This window comes from Artemia franciscana, chromosome 19 (assembly GCF_032884065.1).
Source record: "Artemia franciscana chromosome 19, ASM3288406v1, whole genome shotgun sequence".
NCBI classification, from domain to species: Eukaryota; Metazoa; Arthropoda; class Branchiopoda; order Anostraca; family Artemiidae; genus Artemia; species Artemia franciscana.
This window is the reverse complement of record NC_088881.1, coordinates 13,173,900-13,182,278: the sequence shown is the minus strand read 5'-3', so window position 1 is coordinate 13,182,278 and position 8,379 is coordinate 13,173,900.

The window sequence follows — 8,379 nt, the reverse complement described above, 5'->3', positions numbered from 1 at the left end:
AAAAAGCTAAAAAACTAAAAAAACTAAAAAAACTAAAAAAATGTAAAAAACTAAAAAAAATAAAAAATAAAAAAAAACTAAAAAAAAGGAAAAAACTGAAAAATAAGCTAAAATAAAGGTAAAAACCAATAAAAAACTAAAAAAAAAAAGGAAAAAACTAATAAATGACGACACTCAAAGAGAAAGCGACCAGGACAAAAAACTAAAAAAAAAGGCAAAAACTACAAAAAAACTAAAAACTAATAAAAAAAATAAAAAAGCTAAAAAACTAAAAAAACTAAAAAAAGGTAAAAAACTAAAAAAACTAAAAACTAAAAAAAAACTAAAAAAGGTAAAAACTAAAAGAACTAAAAAAGAAAAAAATAAATGACGACACTCAAAGAGAAAGCGACCAGGACAAAAGGAATGTTCGATTAGCAATCAACAAAGCACCGGGACACAGGGAGTATAAATGACGACCAGGACACAAGTAAAAAAAAAAAATTAACAAAACTAAAAAGAAGGTAAAAACTACAAAAAAACTAAAAAGAAAAAAAAACTAAAAACTAATAAAAAAACTAAAAAATCTAAAAATCTAAATAAACTAAAAAAGAAAAAAAAGGAAAAAAATAAAGGAGAAAAACAAAACTAAAAAACGAATGTATATACAGACCGGTACACCGGGATACAAATGACGACCGGGACACAGGGAATATAAATAACGACCGGGACACAGGGACACAACTACAACGGGGACACCGGGGGAAACAGGGGGATATAAATGACGACCGGGACAAAAAAACTAAAAAGAAATAAAAACTAAAAACTAATAAAAAAAACTAAAAAATCTAAAAATCTAAATAAGCTAAAAAAGAAAAAAAAAGGAAAAAAATAAAGGAGAAAAACAAAACTAAAAAACGAATGTATATACAGACCGGGACACCGGGATACAAATGATGACCGGGACCCGGGACACAGGGAATATAAATGACGACCGGGACACAGGGACACAACTACAACGGGGACACCGGGGGAAACAGGGGGATAACCTGACAATCTATTTATATGCAAAGACAATGGGACAGCAAAGAATGTTGTATATTCGCAAGTTTTACGTAGTTAAAACCATATATATATATATATCTATATTCACAGGTGGGACATAGGGACACAACTACAATGGCGCGTAACTATTATGGCGCGTAACGACTTACGCGCGCGGGGGGGCTTGGGGGGGCGCGAAGCGCCCCCACCAACTAGGTGTTGGGGTGGCGCGAAGCGCCACCCCAACAGCTAGTATATATATAAAAATAAGTTGTCTGTGTGTGGATCTGTGGATGGATCAGGTGACGTCATGTTTCGGAAACTGAAAAAACTAAAAAAAGGCAAAAACTACAAAAAAAAACTAAAAACTAATAAAAAAATAAAAAGGCTAAAAAACTAAAAAAACTAAAAAAAGGTAAAAAACTAAAAAAACTAAAAACTAAAAAAAAAACTAAAAAAAGGAAAAAACTGAAAAATATAAGAGAAAAAGAAAACTAATAAAATTAAGAATGAAAAAAAAAATAAAAAAGATAAAAACTAAAAAAAAAAGTAAAAAGAAAAAACGAAAAAAAACTAAAAAAGCTAAAAAAAAAGGTGAAAACCAATAAAAAACTAAAAAGGAAAAAAACTAAAAAAAATTTTCATCTAAAAAACTAAAAAAGGTAAGAACTAAAAAAGAAAAAAATAAATGACGACACTCAAAGAGAAAGCGACCGGGACAAAAGGAATGTTCGATTAGCAATCAACAAAGCACCGGGACACAGGGAGTATAAATGACGACCAGGACATAAGTAAAAAAAAAAACTAAAAAAACTAAAAAGAAGGTAAAAACTACAAAAAAACTAAAAAGAAAAAAAAACTAAAAACTAATAAAAAAACTAAAAAATCTAAAAATCTAAATAAACTAAAAAAGAAAAAAAAGGAAAAAAATAAAGGAGAAAAACAAAACTAAAAAACGAATGTATATACAGACCGGGACACCGGGATACAAATGACGACCGGGACACAGGGAATATAAATGACCATACATAAGCCATAATGACCAGGACATAAGTAAAAAATATAAATGACGACCGGGACACAGGGACACAACTACAACGGGGACGCCGGGGGCACAGGGGGATATAAATGACGACCGGGACAGGGAATGTTCGATTAGCAATCACCATCAACAAAGCTCAAGGGCAATCATTAGAATCATGAGGTATAGATCTGAATACGGATTGTTTTCCCATGGACCATTATATGTTGCATGTTCAAGAGTCGGTAAACCTGACAATCTATTTATATGCACAGACAATGGGACAGCAAAGAAGGTTGTATATTCGCAAGTTTTACGTAGTTAAAAACATATATATAATATATCTATCTATATTCACAGGTGGGACATAGGGACACAACTACAATGGCGCGTAACTAATATGGCGCGTAACGACTTACGCGCGCGGGGGGGCTTGGGGGGGGTTGCGAAGCGCCCCCACCAACTAGGTGTTGGGGTGGCGCGAAGCGCCACCCCAACAGCTAGTATATATATATATATATTATATATAATATATATATATATATATTATATATAATATATATATATAGATATATATATATATTTATACTAGCTGTTGGGCCAACACCTAGTTGGAGGGGGCTTGGAGGAGTCGTTACGCCCTCCTCCAAGCCCCCGCGCGCGCGTAAGTCGTTACGCGCCATATTAGTTACGCGTCATTGTAGTTGTGTCCCTGTGTCCCACCTCTGAATATAGGTATATATATATATATATATATATATATATATATATATATATATATATATATATATATATATATATATATATATATATATGTTTTTAACTGCGTAAAACTTGCGAATATACAACATTCTTCTATGTCCCATTGTCTGTGCATATAAATAGATTGTCAGGTTTACCGACTCTTTAACATACAACATAAAATTGTCCATGGGAAAAACAATCCGAATTCAGATCTATACCTCATTATTCTAATGATTGCCCTTGAGCTTTGTTGATGGTGATTGCTAATCGAACATTCCCTGTGTCCCCGTCGTCATTTATATATCCCCCTGTGCCCCCGGCATCCCCGTTGTAGTTGTGTCCCTGTGTCCCGGTCGTCATTTATATTCCCAGTATCCGGTCGTCATTTGTGTCCCAGTGTCCCAGTCTGTAATTTCTCTTTGAGCGTCCCGGTCGTCATTTATATTCCTTGTGTCCCTGTGTCCCGGTCGTCATTTGTGTCCCGGTCTGTAATTTATCTTTGAGTGTCCCGGTCGTCATTTATATCTCCCGGTCGTTATTTGTGTCCCAGTGTCCCAGTTTGTAATTTCTGTTTGAGTGTCCCGGTCGTCATTTATATTCCCTGTGTCTCGGTTTTTAGTTTTCTTTTTCTCCTTTATTTTTCTTTTTTTTTCTTTTTTTAGTTTTCTTTTTCTTTTTCAGTTTTTATGGCACTTGGTATTAACCAAGTGACATATAGCAGTCGCCAATTCTGTCGGTCCCGGTTTTGCTACTTTAGGCACTTCCAGGTAAGCTAGGACGATGAAATTTGGCAAGCGTATCAGGGACCGGACCAGATTAAATTAGAAATAGTCGTTTTCCCGATTTGACCATCTGGGGGAGAGTGGGGGCCCGGTTAATTCGCAAAAAATAGAAAAAATGAAGTATTTTTAACTTATCAGCGGGTGATTGGATCTTAATGAAATTTGATGTTTGGAATGATATTGTGTCTCAGAGCTCTTATTTTAAATCCCGACCGGATCTGATGACATTGGGGGGAGTTGGGGGTTGGAGGGGGAAAACCTAAAGTCCCGGTTTTGCTACTTTAGGCACTTCCAGGTAAGCTAGGACGATTGAATTTGGCAAGCGTATCAGGGACCAGACCAGATTAAATTAGAAATAGTCGTTTTCCCGATTTGACCATCTGGGGGGAGGAGTGGGGGTCGGTTAATTCGGAAAAAAATAGAAAAATGAAGTATTTTTAACTTATGAGCGGGTGATTGGATCTTAATGAAATTTGATGTTTGGAATGATATTGTGTCTCAAAGCTCTTATTTAAAATCCCGACTGGGTCTGATGCTACTGGGGGGAGTTGGAGGGGGGGGAACCTAAAATCTTGGAAAACACTTAGAGTGGAGGGATCGGGATGAAACTTGATGGGAAAAATAAGCGCAAGTCCCAGATACATGATTGACATAATCGGAACTGATTTGCTCTCTTTGGGGTAGTTGGGGGTGGGGAGTAATTCTTAAAAATTAGAAAAATGAGGTATTTTCAACTTACGAACGGGTGATCGGATCTCAATGAAATTTGATGTTTAGAAGGATATCGTGTCTTAGAGCTCTTATTTTAAATCCCGACCGGATCTGGTGATGGGGGCGGGGAGTTGGGAGGGGGAAACCTAAAACTTGGAAAACACTTAGAGTGGAGGGATCGGGATGAAACATGGTGGGAAAAATAAACACAAGTCCTAGATAGATGATTGACATAAACGTAACGGATCCGCTCTCTTTTGGGTAGTTGGGGGGGGGGGGGTATTTCTGGAAAATAAAAAAATGAAGTATTTTTAACTTACGAACGGGTGATCGGATCTCAATGAAATTTGATATTTAGAAGGATATCGTGGCTCAGAGCTCTTATTTTAAACCCGACCGGATCTGGTGATATTGGGGAGGGGGAGTTGGGAGGGAGAAATCTAAAAATTGGAAAACACTTAGAGTGGAGGGATCGGGATGAAACTTGGTGGAAAAAACACGAGTCCTAGATACATGATTGACATAACCAGAACAGATCCGCTCTTTTTGGGGTAGTTGGGGGGGGGAGTTAATTCTGAAAAATTAGAAAAAAATGAGGTATTTTCAACTTACGAACGGGTGATTGGATCTCCATTAAATTTGATTTTTAGAAGGATATCGTGTCTCAAAGCTGTTATTTTAAATCCTGACCGGATCTGGTGACATTGGGGGAAGTTTGGGGTGGGGAAACCTAAAATGATGGGAAACGCTTAGACTGAAGGGATTGGGATGAAACTTGGTTGGAAAAATAAGCAGAAGTCTTGCATACGTGATTTACATAATTGGAACGGATCCGCTCAATTTCGGGAGGGGGGGGGGTAATTCTGAAAAATAAGAAAAATGACGTATTTTTAACTTACGAAGGAGTGATCGGATCTTCATGAAACTTCATATTTAGAAGGACCTCGTAACTCCGATATCTTATTTTAAATCTCAACCGGATCAAGCGTAATTGGGGGGGCAGTTGGGGGGACCGGAAATCTTAGAAAATACTTAACGCGGTGAGATCAGGATGAAACTGGATGGGAAGAATAGAAACCTGTCTAAGATACGTTACTGACATAACTGGACCGGATCTGCCTTCTTTGGTGGAATTGGGGGTGGGGGGGTTTGTAGTTTTGAAAATTGAGGTATTTGTAACTTACGAAAGGGTGACCAGATCTTAATTTGATATTTTGAAGGATCTTGTGCTTTAAAGTTCTAATTTCAAATTCCGACCAGATCCTGTGACATTCGGGGGAGTTGGAGGGGAGAACTGGAATTCTTGGAAAACATGAAAATTGGAGTATTTATATCTTACGAATAGATGATCGGATCATAATGAAATTTGATTTTTAGAAGGAATTCATGTCTCAGAGCTCTTATTTCAAATCCCGACCAGATCTTTTTACATTGTGGGGATTTGGAGGGGGAAATCTTGGAAAAACACTTGGAGTGTAGGAATCGGGATGAAGCTTGGTGGATAGAATAAACAAATGTCCTTGATACGTGATTGACAGAATCGTACTGGATTCTCTCTCTTTGGGGGAGTTGGGGGGAGGGTTTCAGTGATTTGGCGAGTTCGGTGCTTCTGGACGTGCTAGGGCGATGAAAATTGGTAGGCGTGTCAGGGAGCTGCACAATTTGACTTGATAAAGTCGTTTTCCCAGATTCGACCATCTGGGGGGCAAAAGGGAGAGGATAAATTAGAAAAAATTAGGTATTTATAACTTACGGGTGGGTGATCGGATCTTAATGAATTTTGATATTTAGATGGACTTTGTGACTCAGAGCTCTTATTTTAAATCTTGACCGGCATTAAGCCTCTTATTTTCCTTTTTAAATCAATCTATTGATTCATAGAATTTTGTTAGAGCTCATACCATATGATCTCTTGGCTCTTAGCTCTTCTCGCCTCATCACAAGTGCCATATGAGCTCTTAGCTCTTGTTTTTTTAGTTTTTTTTATTAGTTTTTAGTTGTTTTTTTTCTTTTTAGTTTTTGTTGTAGTTTTTACCCTTTTTTTAGTTTTTTTCTTTTTTTTCTTTTTTAGTTTTTAGTTTTTTACCTTTTTTAGTTTTTTAGCTTTTTTTAGTTTTTTTAGTATTTTCTTTTTTGTTTGTTTTTTTGTAGTTTTTACCATTTTTAGTTTTTTTTTCTTCTTTTGTATTAATGCTAAAGCCAAGGTTCGAATCTGGAACCTCTCGGACCTAGGACCTGGAACATAACGCTTTACCAACTCAGCTACTTTGGCTTGAATACATTCGTTTTGAATTGTATATGATGAAATAATTCAGACGTCATATGCGGACAGACAGACAGACACACAAACAAACAACTTATTTATATATATGTATATATATATATATATATATATATATATATATATATATATATATATATATATATATATATATATATATATATATATATATATATATATATATATATATATATATATATATATATATATGAAGTTGCCTCTCATATGTTTGAGCTTTGCTTAAAAACAAACAATAGAATTATATTTCATGTCAGAATATTAATCCTCGTAATGGAAAGAGCAGGAAGGATACTAAACTTTCAAGGACTTAAAAATTCATCACTGAATATGAAATATTCTAAACAAATATATTTGTTTTTGTTTTCCCTCCATCTACATTAAAGTAGTAGGAAGATTTTTTTTTTTATAGTTTGGAACTCATGATTTCGGGCTTGATTGTGTATTTCACCCCTGTCTCTGACTTAAGTTATAATTAAATTTATTTGCTTTATAAAATCTTCTCAGTTTTTCGTGCACGTTTTTTATTTGCAAATAACCAATACAATGGATACGTACAAAATTAAAAAATCGTGTATCCATTGAGTAGGAGTAGGAATACATTTTTCTCAGTTCCTGTATACTTTATTTAAGCATGAAAGAAAAGGTTAACATAGTAAAATACCAACAGTTATTTATTGGAAAATTTTGATGTAAAGAATGCAGCTGAGAAAAAGAAGCATTTCTCTAAATTTCAAATCTACTACAAAGAAAAATTTCGTAGAACACAGGCTAGGAAGTGTTTATAGATTTATTGATATTTAGAATGGTCGTTGAATAAGGCGAGGTGGGGAGGGGCTAACAAGTGAATGGAAAACATTAAATACCGAAATCGCACATTGTAGCTTTGAAGCCAGAGACCATAGACTAAACCCATTGCAATTACGATATTTCCTCTGTCCTGCTCTGTGTAAGTGACAACGTTGCGAATGATATTCTTGATTAAACTTTAAGAACGCCTCTGCCTCCCTCGTGAATGAGGCCACAAATATGTTCTGTACTACGATGGTGAGCCAGTCTTCTGATAGGTGGCGTTGAGACCCTCTGGACGCTGTCGAGAAGAACTTTGCGATGACATTTTACGCCTCCTTTACCATTCCTTTTCCACCCCTCCCGCTTCTATCATAACGTATGTGAGCAAGCCTTTTAAGAAAGTTTAGATTATTTTCTGCCAAGAATTCTAATCAGTATCAAAAAGCTGTTTTGTTTAATGTATTAAACTAATGAGTAATATGATTTAAACGTCTTCTCTATCTGGTGAATATGCAGCTGTGACTTTGTTGTAAAATTCTATGTTTTCGAAAAAACTTTTGAACAGGCTTTTCTTTCCAAAAAAAAAATCTGAAGCAAAAAAAAAATGGTGGATAAATAATGTAAAATCTCAGGTATCGAATGAAACCAAAATTTACTTCGTTCGTTGTATCATGAAGACGATACACAGGCTAAAAAAGAGCCAAAAACTTGCACGGGAAACATAAACTTTAAGAATTATACAAAATGAGCTGTTTCAGATAAGGAGCGCATTTTTGTGACACTGGCTCAGTCACTGAAAGATTGATTTCAGTACCAACAAAGTTTACACTTCCATAGCAACCAGCTACTGGCCCAGTGACTGGTTCGGTGGCAGAAAATCAAACAGTAAAGTATAAAATATTGAAAACAGCCTTCTATTCCTTAAACTAATGAATATACATTTCATCTCTTAATGCTATGTCTCTCCTTAGGTGGAAGCTGAATAAATTTTTGGAAGGGGGAGGGGG